General features: G+C 43.8%; 1 protein-coding gene, 1 long non-coding RNA gene and 1 pseudogene across 14 annotated transcripts in view; 2 read left to right on the top strand and 1 right to left on the bottom strand.

Annotated features, from left to right (window-relative positions):
• Window positions 1-15,731, top strand: part of LOC130291252 (uncharacterized) — a 200,850-nt gene that overhangs the window by 49,723 nt on the left and 135,396 nt on the right. For 4 of the 12 annotated variants that reach the window (XR_008847840.1, XR_008847848.1, XR_008847838.1 and 1 more), the window contains one exon: window positions 2,616-2,689. The exons of 5 other annotated variants lie outside the window; for them this stretch is intronic. This is a non-coding gene — a long non-coding RNA (uncharacterized LOC130291252). Of the gene's footprint in view, window positions 1-2,544; window positions 2,690-2,795; window positions 3,126-4,319; window positions 4,485-15,731 lie in introns of those variants that run through there. 3 more of the 12 variants (XR_008847843.1, XR_008847841.1, XR_008847844.1) reach the window with 3 other exon arrangements.
• WHRN (whirlin) overlaps window positions 1-15,731 on the bottom strand; it is a 134,809-nt gene that overhangs the window by 22,329 nt on the left and 96,749 nt on the right. The gene's annotated exons all lie outside the window — the stretch shown is intronic.
• LOC130292093 (U2 spliceosomal RNA) lies at window positions 8,388-8,547 on the top strand (annotated as a pseudogene).

Raw genomic sequence — 15,731 nt, forward strand, 5'->3', positions numbered from 1 at the left:
ATAGACCATGGTACCATCATTCTGTTGCTTACAGCCACGGTAATCAGTTCCATGCATATAAGGAGGGGGTATGGGAAGAGAGGTTTGTACACGACTGTTCTTAAACCAGCCCTCTGTCCCAGCTTTTAGGAGTGCCCACTTCCTTAACAGGGTGGCCCCAACTATGGTGTCCTTCCCTCCCTAAGCAATAAGGAAAGGAAACAATAAGACACTGTGCACTACCAGACCCAAGCAACATTATTGCAATGAACCACTGTAGACTGGACCTCCAGTAAATGCAGGGGGTGTTAGCCAGATAATATCACTGGGTAGTAAGAGATAGTAATTAAAAATACTTTCACACACAATGTGGGTTCCTACTGATGGTCCCAATGTGTGTTCCAAAGAAGGATTTCTGGGTTCCCCAAAAAAAAGTCTAACATGTTTCTCCTGTTCTACACATACAGATTCATCAGGGAACCATACATATAAAGATAGTCAGAAAAATCTGCTGTCAAACTGCGTAGATCAATAAAAAGGATACTCAAAGTACAATAGCCCTTATTAGTCAGATTATGTTACTGAGGACACCTTTAAAGGGGTAGTCCAGGGAACTGAACTTATCAGACTCTTATCTTAAGGGTCCCTCCTCAGCATGTGATTGGCTTACGTTTGGCGGGAAAGTGGGGACCAGAGCGTGCCAAAGCTGTGGGGGACCAGTGTTGGATTCGGCAAGTATGTTTTTGTTTTTCTTCTCAAATACAACATACAGGATATTGCCTCCAAATACTGTAGATATATTGAGGTGCCCATAGATGGTGCTGAGAAGTGACCGTCCCAGCCTCCATAATGTAGGATAATATGATGGAAGATGAAAGAATACCGTCAATGGACTTTGCTGCATTCGAACTTAGGCAAGTGATGTGATATTTTTGTTGTCTCTGCACTTGGAGAAAAGGAGGAAAACCGTAATCTTCACAAATAAGCCTTTCTGAGAGATGTTCTGTCATTGGTTTTATTCAATCTCAAGAGCTCCAGCTGTGGCTGAAATACATTTTCCGGGATGTTCAGGCAGTCATCCCAGACTCCGCGTTCTATTTTAAGGATTTTTTTCTCTGTGAAGATAGCAAGTCCCTCATTTACGGAACACTGTCACTTTTTTCAGGCCCTGAAGACACATTTACAATCCTCAATGGCTTTTCACCTGTCACGGGCAACCCTGGAAAACATTCCATTCTTTATAAATAAAACATAAACCAATGGGAAGAGATACGGTCCCTGAAAATATCAGCGTCGTGTGGGGTTTTCTATAATGGAAGTATTCTTGGATCGGATCATGCATCAAGTACTGATGGGAAAACCGGAATCGTTACGCAGCCAAAAATCATTATGGTTGTTTTTCTATCCCCTCAAATTGGAAATTGTCCTTCACTTGTTACTGAACATTACAGACCGCAGCGAAAACAACTCAGCCGGCTGAGAGCAATTGTCAAGCGTGTCCGCTACGTAGCCGAGATCGTGCAGCAGATTCCCATCTGTCTATATAATCCTGCTTTGCAGTAAATAGATTATAACTTGGCACAATCTCAAGAGTTCTTTCTTAGTTATCTCTGTTTTGGTGGGTAAAAAACAATGGCCCAGGTGTATCATCCTTTATCTTGTGGATAGTGGCGTGTGTGTATTTTCGTTGAGTCTTTTGGGGGGGGTTTGTGCGGCTGTGCCTAATCTATAGGCGCATATGCATTGATCAACTAGGCCCAAGGTAAAAAACACCAAGTACAGCACCGATATCTCTAAGGGGGCATCCATACTCTGGAGTCAGATAGTGACTCCAGTTGGCTCATTTCTGGCCCGTATCTAGTTTTGTGGCCGGACTGAAAACCACAGCATACCACTGTTTTCAGTCCGGTCAAAAAAAAGTCACCCATTCATTTAAAAGAGCCGACGGGAGTCACTATCTGACTCCAGTCGGCTCATTTAAATTAATGAGATTCGGCGCCAGTCCGGCTGGTAGACGGAAGCGCCAGGTTTTGAAATTTCTCACAAATGTGATGTGAATACATCCTAACAGCTGCTTAGTTAAATTCCTTCGTTTTACCAGGTACATCCTTTTTTTCCTACCTATATGTGCAGTACTGTATTTTGGGAACTTTGGCCAGATGATATCAAATGTTTAAAAACTGTTGAAATTTACAGTACGTTTGTAAAAACCTCATTAAACATGCAAAGAAATGTATGTGTTTGTAATTTAAAGGGAACTCTGGGGAACAGACCTTACCACCAGTGGGGTCCATGTGACTTTGCATCTTTTAGTACAGTATTTATAGACCAACACTGCTCCTGTTGAGTGTTTTTCTTTGGGGGGGGGGGGAGAGATTTATCAAAACCTGTGTCATGGAGGAGTGGTGCAGTTGCCCATAACAACCAATCAGATTGCTTCTTTAATTTTTCACAGGCCTTTTTAAAAATTAAAGAAACAATCTGGTTGCTATGGGCAGCTGCACCACTTTTCCTCTACTCCGGCTTTTATAAATTCCTCCCTTTATCCTTTTAACCCCTTTATAGGGGTACTCAAGCGAAAATCAGTTTTTCTGAAAATTCCCAGCAGTTAGTTGAGATGCATTGTTGCCTGTCAGTCCCCAGAAACAGGAAGAGAATTGCAGCGGAGGACAGGACAGCAATACCGGCGGCACCAGGGGAGCAGCGGGAGGTAAGTCAGGGTTTATTTTTATAATTTTTATAATTATAATTGTGTGAGTACCCCTTTAAGGGTGCAGCCAGTTTAAATCTTTGCATTTTCGTTTTTTTCTCCTCAGCTTCTAAAAGCCATAAAGCTTTTATCTTTCCATCAATGGAGCTGTGGGAGTTCTTGCTTTTCTGCAGGACCACTTGTACTTTTTAATTACATCTTTCATTTTGCTATAAAATGTGATCCCAATCCAAAGAAAAATTATTTGCATTGTAAAGTTGATGTAAAAAAATCAAAATTTAGCATCTTTTGGTGAGTTTTTGTTTTTATGCAGTTTACCGTGCAGTTTAACTAACATTTTAACCCCTTAACGATGCAGGACCTAAATGTACATCCTGGTGTACATCCTAATAAAAATGTAAATTGTCCCATTTTCCCTATTTCACCCTCAAAAAGTGTAGAAAAAATATTTTATATACATATTATATATATATATATATATATATATCTGAACTATTAAAATAAAATGTTAATAATACCGTACGGTGAACCGCGTGAATGTAAAAAAAAGTCCAAAATAGTTGCTTTTGTATAACATTTTATTCCAATTTTTTTTTATATAAAATGGATTAAAAGTTTTATATAAGCAAATATGGTATTAATAAAAAGTACAGATCACGGCGCAAAAAATGAGCCCTCATACCACCGCTTATACGGAAAAATGTAAAAGTTATAGGTCTTCAAAATAGGGGGATTTTAAAAGTACTAATTTGGTTAAAAAGTTAGCGATTTTTTTTTAAGCGCAACAGTAATAGAAAAGTAAAAAAATATGCAAAGGAGGGTCTGTTGAAGCTCAGTCAGAGCAAAACAATTGTAACCTGCAGCACGCGCACTGGCGTCCGCACCAGGCTGGGTGAAATGCCTTTTAATGCACCTGCACTTTATGAAGAATAAAAGATAGAGAATTTACAGTAAGCGGTGAGTGCCATTCCTTCCTTCTTTGCATATTTTTGGATTTTGGATACTCTAATCTTCACAAAGGAATTGAGCACCACTAACTGTTATGGGACTGACTTGGTTCGCTATAGGAGTCACGGGAAGCTTGGCAGTGCCGGACAGCTTTTTCTAATCCAGGTAGTAATAGAAAAGTATGTTACCACAGGTATCATTTTAATCGTATTGACCCAAAGAATAAAGAACACACGTCATTTTTACCGTAAATTGTCCGGCGAGAAAACAAAACCTTCCAAAATTTTCAAAATTGCGGTTTTCTTTTTAATTTCCCTACACAAATAGTATTTTTTTGGTTGCGCCATACATTTTATGGTAAAGTGAGTGATGGCATTACAACAGACAACTGGTCGCGCAAAAAACAAGCCCTCAATCTAGTCTGTGGATGAAAATATAATAGAGTTATGATTTTTTGAAGCGAGGAGGAAAAAACGAAAACTTAAAAATAATAATTAAGTCCTTAAGGCCCAAATGGGCTGAGTCCTTAAGGGGTTAAATGTATTCTGTGAGTCGGTGCAGCAATAACCAATTTCCTGTATCCAGTTTGTCATGTTTTCCTACTGTAAAATAAATAAATTAAATAAAATCTTTGCATGGCCATATTCTGACCCCTATAACATTTGTATTTTTCTGTATACAGAGCTGGGTGGGGGCTTGTGTTTTGCCCCTTGATCTGCTGTTTTTTTTTGTACCATATTGTGATCAGTGGGACTTTTTAATTACTTTTTATTTTTATCATTTTGGGGGAATGGAAGGTGGTAAAAAAACATTTTCCCTTTCAAGTGTATAAAACATAAACGTTAAACGGACACAAAAATGCAGTTTGAACCCTTACTTATGTTAATTTAGTTTTTTGACGGTGGGGGAGGTTACATTTTTTTATTTTATTTCAAGAGCAGGAGTGGTTTTCTATGGGGAGTTGCTTCTGTTCTGGACAGTTCCTGACATGGACAGAGGTGTCAGCAGAGAGCACTGTGGTCAGACTGGAAAGAACTACACAACTTCCTCTGGAGCATACAGCAGCTGATAAGTACTGGAAGGGTTAAGGTTTTTATATAGAAGTAATTTACAAATCTGTATTACTTTCTGCTACTAGTTGATTTGAAGACATTTTTTTAAGGGGTACTCCAGTGGGAACACATTTTTAAAAATCAACTGGTGCCAGAAAGCTAAACAGATTTGTAAATTACTTCTATTTAAAAATATTAATCCTTCCAGTACTTATCAGCTGCTCTATGCTCCACAGGAAGTTGTGTAGTTCTTTTCAGTCTGACCACAGTGCTCTCTGCTGACACCTCTGTCTGCATAAGGAACTGTCCAGAGTAGGAGCAAATCCCCATTGCAAACCTCTCCTGCTTTGGACAGTTCCTGACGTGGACAGAGGTGTCAGCAGAGAGCAATGTGGTCAGAAAGAAAAGAAATTAAAAAAGAAAAGAACTTCCTCTGTAGTTTACAGCAGCTGATAAGTAATGGAAGGATTAGAATTTTTAAATTGAAGTAATTTACAAATCTGCTTAATTTTTTGGGACCAGTTGATTGGAAAAAAATTGCTTAATTTTTTGGGACCAGTTGATTTGAAAAAAAACAAATGTTTTCCAGCGGAGTACACGATGGCTGTGCTGTGTATGGCATTGGCTGCATTACAGGATAGAAAATATCACAGGGCTGAGATTTTTCTCCATGAAGATTGCTCTGTTCTCTATCAGACATAGCAGGTTATGCTGACATTTGAACAGCAGCTATGTCATATTATTTTTTCTAATAAATTACATGTTCGGGGAACAGGCGCCATCAATTATACTGATTTTAGACACGAGAAAAACAACAGCGTAAATCATTGATGGGGAATATACGATATTTATAAGTGGAGATTTATTTTCTTCAATAATTTAAACTAGAAAATGCCATTGGTGACAGAAAACTTCTCTGATCTGATTATATCAATTAGAAGCTTTCAAAAGCATTAATGCAAATGGTGTCATTATAATAGACGAGTATTGATGATAAAATAAATGTACATTGTCACCGAGGAGAAAAGGGATGTATGAATATTGGGGGAGATTTATCAAAACCTGTCCAGAGGAGAAGTTGCTGAGTTGCCCATAGCAACCAATCAGATCGCTTCTTTCATTTTTAACTAGGCCTCTGCAAAATGAAAGAAGCGATCTGATTGGTTGCTATGGGCAACTGGGCAACTTTTCCTCTGGACAGGTTTTGATAAATCTCTCCCATTGTCACCAAAAACAGGTCACAGTATGTGTGGAACCAGTCGGATCTCTATAGGATATCGCTGTCCCAGGAGAAAGTGGGATTCAGTGCAGTAGTGAGTTCATGTAGTGAGTGCATGTAGTGAGGGCTTGTAGTGAGGGCTTGTAGTGAGGGCATGTAGTGAGGGCATGTAGTGAGGGCATGTAGTGAGGGCATGTAGTGAGGGCATGTAGTGAGGGCATGTAGTGAGTACATATAGTGAGTGCATGTAGTGCTGTGTGATCAGTGGAGCAGCAGGCCTGAGGGCCCCTGAGCAGTAAATAAAGTATTATAGCTGGTGGCCCATTTGCTTACATTGCATTGGGGCCCAGCAACTTTAAGTTATTCCTCTGCACAGAATAGTGCATAGGCAACCTTCGGCACTGCAGATGTTTTGGACTACATTTCCCATGATGCTTTTGCAGCATTTTGGCTGTAAGAGCATCATGGGAGATGTGGTCCAAAACATCTGCAGTGCCAAAGGTTGCCTGTGCCTGGTATAGTGTATATTGTAATGTGCATATTGCATGCAGTGGACTTGCTAGGGTTGGTGTCACCTGATGCAGCAGAAAATGGTTCCTCCCCATTACAGGGCCTCAGGTGTTAGCATCCCAATTACCCCCCCCCCTTACTTTCCCCCCTCATTACTGTGACTCAAGTCTGCATCCTAATCCTACCCCACAACTACCCCCCGGACTGAGGCTGAGTACCTCACCATGCACGGTGCACCCCTCGCTCTGACTTGCACACTGCTCCTGCTGGGTTTGTGATGCTCTTGTAGCCGCACTACAGGTTCTCTCTCTGAGAACAAAAGGATCAGGTAGTTGAAATCCAACATGTCCAATTCTTCTCCAACATAGTCGGGAGGCCCCTATATACATTACAGCATTGTGCCCACTGGTTAGCAAACACTGCATTAGACAGTTGCCTGGTCCCAATAAAAACAGGTTCAGACAACTTTTCTTTAATGAGTAAGGGGACCTTGGGTCCATGCACACTACGGATTCTTCATTTGGATACATTTTGGGTGGTGATTCCTAAAGTGGCCAGCGCCATTGGCATTAGAACTGCGCAGACATTGCCGTTCCACAAAGCAGACAGTGCATTCTGTATTCTGATGAAAGAATAAACATGTACATTCTGGTGAAGATTTATCAAAACCTGTGGAAAGGCAAAGTTGCCCAGTTGCCCATAGCAACCAATCAGATCGCTTCTTTCTTTTTTCACAGGCCTTGTTAAGAATGAAAGCAGCGATGTGATTGGTTGCTATGGGCAACTGGGCAACTTTTCCTCTACACAGGTTTTGATAAATCTCCCCATCTGTGTGTATTGACCCGTAGGTCATGTTTACGCGGCAGAATTCTGTAGAAAAAGTCCACACGGACATTCCGCTACAGCAGAGTCCCATTTATATCAATGGGATTCTGCTGCACTGTGCACATGCCGGAAATCTTGACTCCAGCCTCCACTGAAAGAACAGACATGTCTATTCTTCATGCGGATTCCGCTCAGAAATACAGAAGAAATGCAGAAATGAGAATGAAGTAATTACCAGGTACCTGAGAGATAGATAGATATAGATATATTGTAGTAAATGAGCCTCAATAAAGCGTAATCTGTAATTGGAATTAATTCATTTAATGGCACCTTAGGTTGGAGGAAATCCTAACATAAACAATGCTGACTACCTTTCCTGGGAGAGCAAGGACAGGAAAATCAAAGAGATTACATAGAATTAAATAGGTCCAAACTGAAAGGCAGGAGAATCAATACTAAAAGAAAGCAGTTTTATGATTTAATCTTAAGGCCACTAAAGATAACGACCTGGAACCAGACTGAAGATGGAGGCGGCTCTCCCTGCATTTAACACTGCAATAACATTGTTTTTATTAGACTTGGGTCTTATTTCTCTTTCAGTATTTGTGAACAGTAATTTTAGTTGACTTTAGCTTTAGCTTACTTTCCATGAGTAAGATCAGATAAACCATATGTGTCAGCGTCCGGTGAGATGGAATCGGAGAGTCATTTTATACTTTAATTAAACCAACCAGGACCAGTATACTATAGTATGACATAGTGGATATCGCCATTAAAAGGCAAAGTCAGACTACTGAAAAGTGGTGAAGAATCTGACTGCACTGGGTAGAATTATCAATGCCCTAATATAAAGCAATAGATCAACACAAGAGTCGGATGGGCACTGCAAACACCTATGAACTGAGATAAATAATACCTAGGTGTAGTAAAAAGCCTTGGGGTGCTAGACAGTAGGTGCAAGCATGTATGTCGATATCTTATGCAAGAAGAAAAATGTCTGCACTCACCAATTGACTTTGAAAGAAATTCGGACTTTATTCAGCGTAGTAGCAATGTCCATAGAAAATAAAAAAAATACACCCAGGTGAGCAGGGAGGGGGGAGCAGCTAGCGGCTCTGCAGACGAAGTGTTAAGGAACTACAGCACCGTTTCTCGGCCTTTTGGCTAAGATCAAGTGTAGTATCTGTTCTTATCAGTTTTCATGCTGGTGGGGATGGGTGCTGCATGGAGGATGCAGGTGTACCGGGGCTTTCCGGGGCTGGTTCTGAGGAATCAGCTCGACGGCTGCCCCGATGTGACCTGTTCCCTTCGGGTCTCGCCATGAGGTTGAGAGGGTCTAGAGCCGAGGTACTTTTGTGGTGGTGGTGGTGACCCCGAGGTGCCGAAACTCACTGGGAGTACTGGCTCACTGAGTTGAAGCACGGGCACCATAATCTCTTCACCTTGTGGCACTCACCTCTTGATTCCCGGCCTTCTGGCTCTAGGATCAGAGAAATTTTTATAGATCTGGCCGGATGTCCGGGCAGTATATCTGCACACATTCACTTATTTATTTTTGTCTCACTGTGTCACTTTTTTCGTGTTGTGTGTTCACAGGATTTGTCAGGATGCGGTAGCCCTTCTGGGTGTCCCTCCTGGCGGTCTAGGGGAGGTGTGTGTGGCCATTAGGTTCCGCACCTCCCTGCAAACACCCCGGGTACTCCTGCTTTGGCAGGGTACCTACCGTTATCGGCTCTGCGGGCAGATTCCTTGGCTAACGCCAAGGGGGATGACGGGAGCATTTTCGGCCCCTTAGTAGCTTCGGCGAAAAGGGACATCGAACCTGGAACCTCGCAGGTACCTTTTGGTCCGGAGGCGAAGGGTAAGGTTTGTTGGGGGCCTCTCTCCTATCGGAGAAGGGCTTTGCGATAGACCGCATCCTTTGTGCACGTTTTTTTTAGTGTAACACGTTTGCACTTTTTCTTGCACTTTGGGTGAATCAAGAGCACATTCCTCGGCTTTAGATAAAAAAAAAAAAAAAAAAAAAAAAACAGCACCGTTTCTCGTCTGTGGCACTTCTTCCGGTTCAGTAGCTGAGACAGATATAGCGAAGGACTCTAAAGTGGCTCTATAGCCAAGTGACTGAAGGTGAAGCCTTTCTATCTTTACCCATAACAAGACTGGACCTTTGGGAATTCATCTATCATACGGAATGAACAACATTTGCATTCCAGTGCATTATACAGCATATCAAGGAGGAGTAATGGCCCCCCCGAAAGACGCAGGTGTCCGATCCTTGGCTCTCCGATCCTTGGCTCTCCAGCTGTTGCAATACTGTCAGGACATGGTGGGAGTTGTAGTTTTGCAGAGAGACACAGGAGGGTGGAGGGGGTTAAACATCTAGTTTACCATATCTACAGGCTTGTACACTGATAAGTTTACCATTTGAAATTAATTTAAACTACAGCACGGAAATTGCATATACATGTTAAATCGCTTTGATGAATGCAAGAAGACGCAAAGATTTATGCTAATAAATGTAAGCAGCTGTTTATCTTACATGGAAATGTCAGTGTAATGTCAGAATCCCAGGAAGAGGCGGGGTGGCACCAGCCGGAGATGGGTGGTAGAGACGTAATTCGGCAGAATGCCGTTGATTTGGGCATCTTCTGAGTTCTTGAAGGGTCGTGTGTCCATCCCAGTCGAACAGTGTCATTGTACACTATCTATAGCTCCCCGAGTTCTGTATTAAAGGGGTACTCCGGTGAAAAACTTTTTTTTTTTTTTTTTAAATCAACTGGTGCCAGAACGTTAAACAGATTTGTAAATTACTTCTATTAAAAAATCTTAATTCTTCCTGTACTTATTAGCTGCTGAATACTACAGAGGAAATTCCTTTCTGTTTGAAACACAGAGCTCTCTGCTGACATCATGAGCACAGTGCTCTCTGCTGACATCCCTGTCCATTTTAGGAACTGTCCAGAGTAAAAGGAAATCCCCATAGCAAACATATGCTGCTCTGGACAGTTTCTAAAATGGGCAGAGGAGTCAGCAGAGAGCACTGTGCTCGTGATGTCAGCAGAGAGCTCTGTGTTCCAAAAAGGAAAGAATTTCCGCTGTAGTATTCAGCAGCTAATAGGTACAGGAAGGATTAAGATTTTTTAATAGAAGTAATTTACAAATCCGTTTAACTTTCTGGCACCAGTTGATTTAAAAAAAAGTTTTTCACCGGAGTACCCCTTTAATGTAGCACGGTGTTTTCCAACCAGCGTGCCTCGAGCTTCTGCAAAACTGCAACCCCCAGCATCCTTTTGTTCTCCGAACACATGAATGCTTGGCTGAGCTGAGTTGTCTTTACGGGAAAACCTGCTTAGGATATGTTCACGCACAGAATTTCCACTCGGATTTTCCCCTTGGAAATTCCCCACATTGTAGTGCACATTAGGCCTCATTTACTAAGGCTTTTCCGAGTAAATTTTTTAGGGTTTTTTGTGTCGCATGTGTCGTGCAACAGAATTTCCGAGAAAAGATAAAAAAAAAAAAAAACTACTAACTCTCCACTTTACTCAGAAAACCCTACAAAGGGGAATGGCCATCAGGAAAAAGGGGGAATGTCTCCAAAAAACCCTACAAATTTACTAATATTTTCAGATAAAATGTGGTGGATTTGAGGTCTGGAAAACCAGAAAACTCAGAGCATGTGTAAAAAGAGCAAAACATAGGGAAAATCACCAACTACAAGAAACAATAGTAAACTAAATACCGAGGAAAAATACCTGTCGGAAACAAAATCCCACAAAGAAAACTGCACTCTACTCTTAGTAATTGAGAGCCATTATCTTCAATAGAGATTCCACTGTCCCATTCTCACAACGGAATTCCACCGCAGAAATTCTACATTCAGGATTCCGCAAAATTATAAGACATGTCTTTAAATTTAGTGGAATTCCGTTCAGAGCCCCATTGAAGTTAATGGGACTGTGAATTCGAGCAGAATCTGTGTTAGGAATTCCGCTTAAATTTCACAATGCTGTGAAAATCCGCAGTATGCTTTTCTGAGCGGAATTTAAAGGGGTATTCCAGGCAAAAACTTTTTTTTATATATCAACTGGCCCTGGAAAGTTAAACAGATTTGTAAATTACTTCTATTAAAAAATCTTAATCCTTCCAATAGTTATTAGCTTCTGAAGTTTTCTGTCTAACTGTTCAATGATGATGTCACGTCCCGGGAGCTGAGAATGATGGGAGAATATCCCCATAGGAACTGCACAGCTCCCAGGACGTGAGTCATCAAAGAGCAGGTAGACAGAAAACAACAACTCAACTTCAGAAGCTAATAACTATTGGAAGGATTAAGATTTTTTAATAGAAGTAATTTACAAATCTGTTTAACTTTCCGGAGCCAGTTGATATATAAAAAAAAGTTTTGGCCTGGAATACCCCTTTAAGCAGAATAGCAGAAATTCCACCATGTGAACATAGCCTTAAAGAATACTCCGCCCCAAGACATCTTATTCTCCATCCAAGGGATCCCAGCAGCTGGACCCCCCGCAATCTCTTGAGCGGCACCCAGAAATCCGCTGCACAGAGCAAACTCCACTCCATGCTTGAAGACGGGCGACCACAGCCATCACGCCTCCTCCATTCGTGTCTATGGGAGGAGGCGTCATGGCTATGTATTAGCTGTCACGCCCCCTCCCATAGACATGAATGGAGGGGGCATAGTGTGACATCACGAAAACAGAAGCCCCAAGCTTCCGTGTTCAGAATGCTGCAGTGCTAGCCCGGAGATCGTGGAGAGTCTCAGCGGCTGGACCCCCCGCGATCAGACATCTTATCCTTTGGATAGGGGATAAAATGTCTAGGAGCGGAGTACCCCTTTAAGCTAACCTTACACAAAAGATACATTATGGCCAATTTTACTGCTCAGTGTCACATGATAGAGTGGGAAGAGAAAGATCTGCTCCTTGCTTGTTCTCGTCTTCATTTGGGGTCTGAACACTGTGATAGAGGCAGATCACTCAGCTGCTTTGGGGCTGCGTCTATGGGCCCCTCTCCCCAGAATGGATTATATAATGGCAATCGCACCCCACGCCCATTCCCACACCGACGGAGCTCCTAGTCCTGATAACCGCTGCCTCGCAACTCTCTAGCCAAAGAACCTTGATGTTCTTCCATTTCATTGGCCAGTCATGACGCAGTGTGCCATCACCATAGCTTTGGCTCCGCAATTCACCGAGATTAGCAGTTCGGAAGGTGAGTTGCCTGTGGCTCGTTGAAGGGATTTGACAGTACCTCAATATGCCTTCTTTGTTTTGCCCTGTCTCCCTTGGTTACAACCATCTTAGGGCATCCATTAAGACGGTCGGGCATGCTCAGTTCAACTGCATATTACTCTTTAGTCTCTACTGCGTATGCAAGCAAGGGGGGATTGTGGGAATGTGTGTGCTCTGTTGTATGGCAACCGCAGGATCACATGTAAGTAAGCTAAAGTCATCTAATTGTCAGTCATCAAGTCAGTCAAATCTACTGTCTAGTTACCGTGGCCTGCATTATAGTCAGTCTACCTACTGCAAGTCCCAGCAAGCCTGCAAGGTCTCTCTGTGTCACTGGCCACCTCTCTGGGATATTGGCTGAACTGTATAGACTGTACCACCTGTCTAACCTCAGTAAATCTACCGTTACCCTTAACCTGGCCTTGGACTCTTTATTGACCCTGCCTAACCTAGGACTAGCGGTACTACCTTCGGGTGGTTATATTGGAAAACCACACCCTGGCATCACGAACACAAAGGGGTTAATACCATCTACTCCTGGGCAACACCATCTGCCCCTTACACCTCACACCCCGTGGCTCACCACACACAGTTCAGAGAGGAAATCAGAAAGTAATCAGATCCATTTGGGAGAAAAAGGCCGGATTCACATGATGGAATTTCTGAGCGGAATCAGACAGAACAATTCAGCTCGGGAAGTCCGTTGCTACAGAATCCTATTACTTTCAATGGGATTCTACTGTACTATGCACACGGCAGCATTTCATTGCCGTCTTTTGAGACCCAGAACATAATCACTTATATATAGTCCCTATCCTCCATGCTTGGCTAATCCCAGTTTACACATATATGGGAAGGTCCCTGGTGAAAGCTGTTGGCTTAAAGGGATATTCCGCCCATAGATGTCTTATCCCCTATCCAAGATAAGATGTCTGATTGCGGTGTCCTGTCGCTGGGACCCCCCGCAATCTCCGTGCAGCACCCGGCATTCTGTGCCATCTGAAATCTGAAAACCGCTTAATGATGATAATTTCCTGGGTATAGGTCTCCTTCCAGGAACAGACAATGTTAAAGGGGTACTCCGGTGGAAAACAAAAGTTTTCAAATCAACTGGTGCCAAAAAGTTAAACAGATTTGTAAATTACTTCTATTTAAAAATCCTAATCCTTCCAGTACTTATAAGCTCCGTCCATGTCAGGAACTGTCCAGAGTAAGAGCAAATCCCCTTGGCAAACTTCTCCTGCTCTGGACAGTTCCTGAAACGGACAAAGGTGGCAGCAGAGAGCACTGTGGTCATACTAGAAATAGCTACACAACTTCCTCTGGAGCATACAGCAGCTGATAAGTACTGGAAGGATTAAGATTGTTAATTAAATCTGTATAACTTTCTGCCACCGGTTGATTTGAAAACAATTTTTTCCCACCGGAGTACCCCTTTAATGAAAAGTAAAGCTGAAATATCTTAGTCATTAGACTCCAAATCAGAATCTATAAAATGTAGCTTTTCTAAACGACTGGATTCCCTGCGGTGCTTCAGAGCCGCAATAACTGTCTTGTACCAACGCACAATTGTGTTACCCTTTGGACTACTAGAAAGTATTGTTCGCCATCAGTTCTGTATGTTGCGTCTTTAAATGCTTTGTGCCAGGATCAGCATGATGGCGCCATAATGGCCTCATTTGTTACTTGTGGGAAGAGCCAACATGACATTCAGTCTTAGAAAACCATTAACATTTGCATTGAGGCTGCGAGAGCGATCATGTCAAGTAGCCACAAGAGTGAGCTCAACGCTACATGATGATCACAAGATCAGAGCCGGCTGCTTAATACTAAAAGGATCTACACTTTCCACACTTTTGAACAAAAGCTATAAGTTTTACAGTCATTTACATTGAAATCTGCTGCATATAATATGTAGCTTCAAATATGTGCAGGATACTGTACGTGTAAATACCTGTCTAACAAAAACTTTTTATATAATGTAGATAACAGCATTATATGTATATTTGTAATATACATTAATGAAAAAATGTGTATATTTTTGTCCCTACAGCTATTGTCTGTGTGTCTCTGTGAGGAGACCAAATACAAGAAGTGAGGGTAGGACAAGCAGGGCTCTGTACACTGAGGACAAGCAGGGCTCTGTACACAGAGGACAAGCGGGGCTCTGTGCACAGAGGACAAGCGGGGCTCTGTGCACAGAGGACAAGCGGGGCTCTGTGCACAGAGGACAAGCGGGGCTCTGTGCACAGAGGACAAGCGGGGCTCTGTGCACAGAGGACAAGCGGGGCTCTGTGCACAGAGGACAAGCGGGGCTCTGTGCACAGAGGACAAGCGGGGCTCTGTGCACAGAGGACAAGCGGGGCTCTGTGCACCGAGGACAAGCGGGGCTCTGTGCACCGAGGGCAAGCGGGGCTCTGTGCACCGAGGGCAAGCGGGGCTCTGTGCACCGAGGGCAAGCGGGGCTCTGTGCACCGAGGGCAAGCGGGGCTCTGTGCACCGAGGGCAAGCGGGGCTCTGTGCACCGAGGGCAAGCGGGGCTCTGTGCACCGAGGGCAAGCGGGGCTCTGTGCACCGAGGGCAAGCGGGGCTCTGTGCACCGAGGGCAAGCGGGGCTCTGTGCACCGAGGGCAAGCGGGGCTCTGTGCACCGAGGACAAGCGGGGCTCTGTGCACCGAGGACAAGCGGGGCTCTGTGCACCGAGGACAAGCGGGGCTCTGTGCACCGAGGACAAGCGGGGCTCTGTGCACCGAGGACAAGCGGGGCTCTGTGCACCGAGGACAAGCGGGGCTCTGTGCACCGAGGACAAGCGGGGCTCTGTGCACCGAGGACAAGCGGGGCTCTGTGCACCGAGGACAAGCGGGGCTCTGTGCACCGAGGACAAGCGGGGCTCTGTGCACCGAGGACAAGCGGGGCTCTGTGCACCGAGGACAAGCGGGGCTCTGTGCACCGAGGACAAGCGGGGCTCTGTGCACCGAGGACAAGCGGGGCTCTGTGCACCGAGGACAAGCGGGGCTCTGTGCACCGAGGACAAGCGGGGCTCTGTGCACCGAGGACAAGCGGGGCTCTGTGCACCGAGGACAAGCGGGGCTCTGTGCACCGAGGACAAGCGGGGCTCTGCGCACCGCGGACAAGCGGGGCTCTGCGCACCGCGGACAAGCGGGGCTCTGCGCACCGAGGACAAGCGGGGCTCTGTACACCGAGGACAAGCAGGGCTGTATACACTGAGGACA

The sequence above is a fragment of the Hyla sarda genome, chromosome 9 (assembly GCF_029499605.1).
Source record: "Hyla sarda isolate aHylSar1 chromosome 9, aHylSar1.hap1, whole genome shotgun sequence".
Taxonomy (NCBI): Eukaryota; Metazoa; Chordata; class Amphibia; order Anura; family Hylidae; genus Hyla; species Hyla sarda.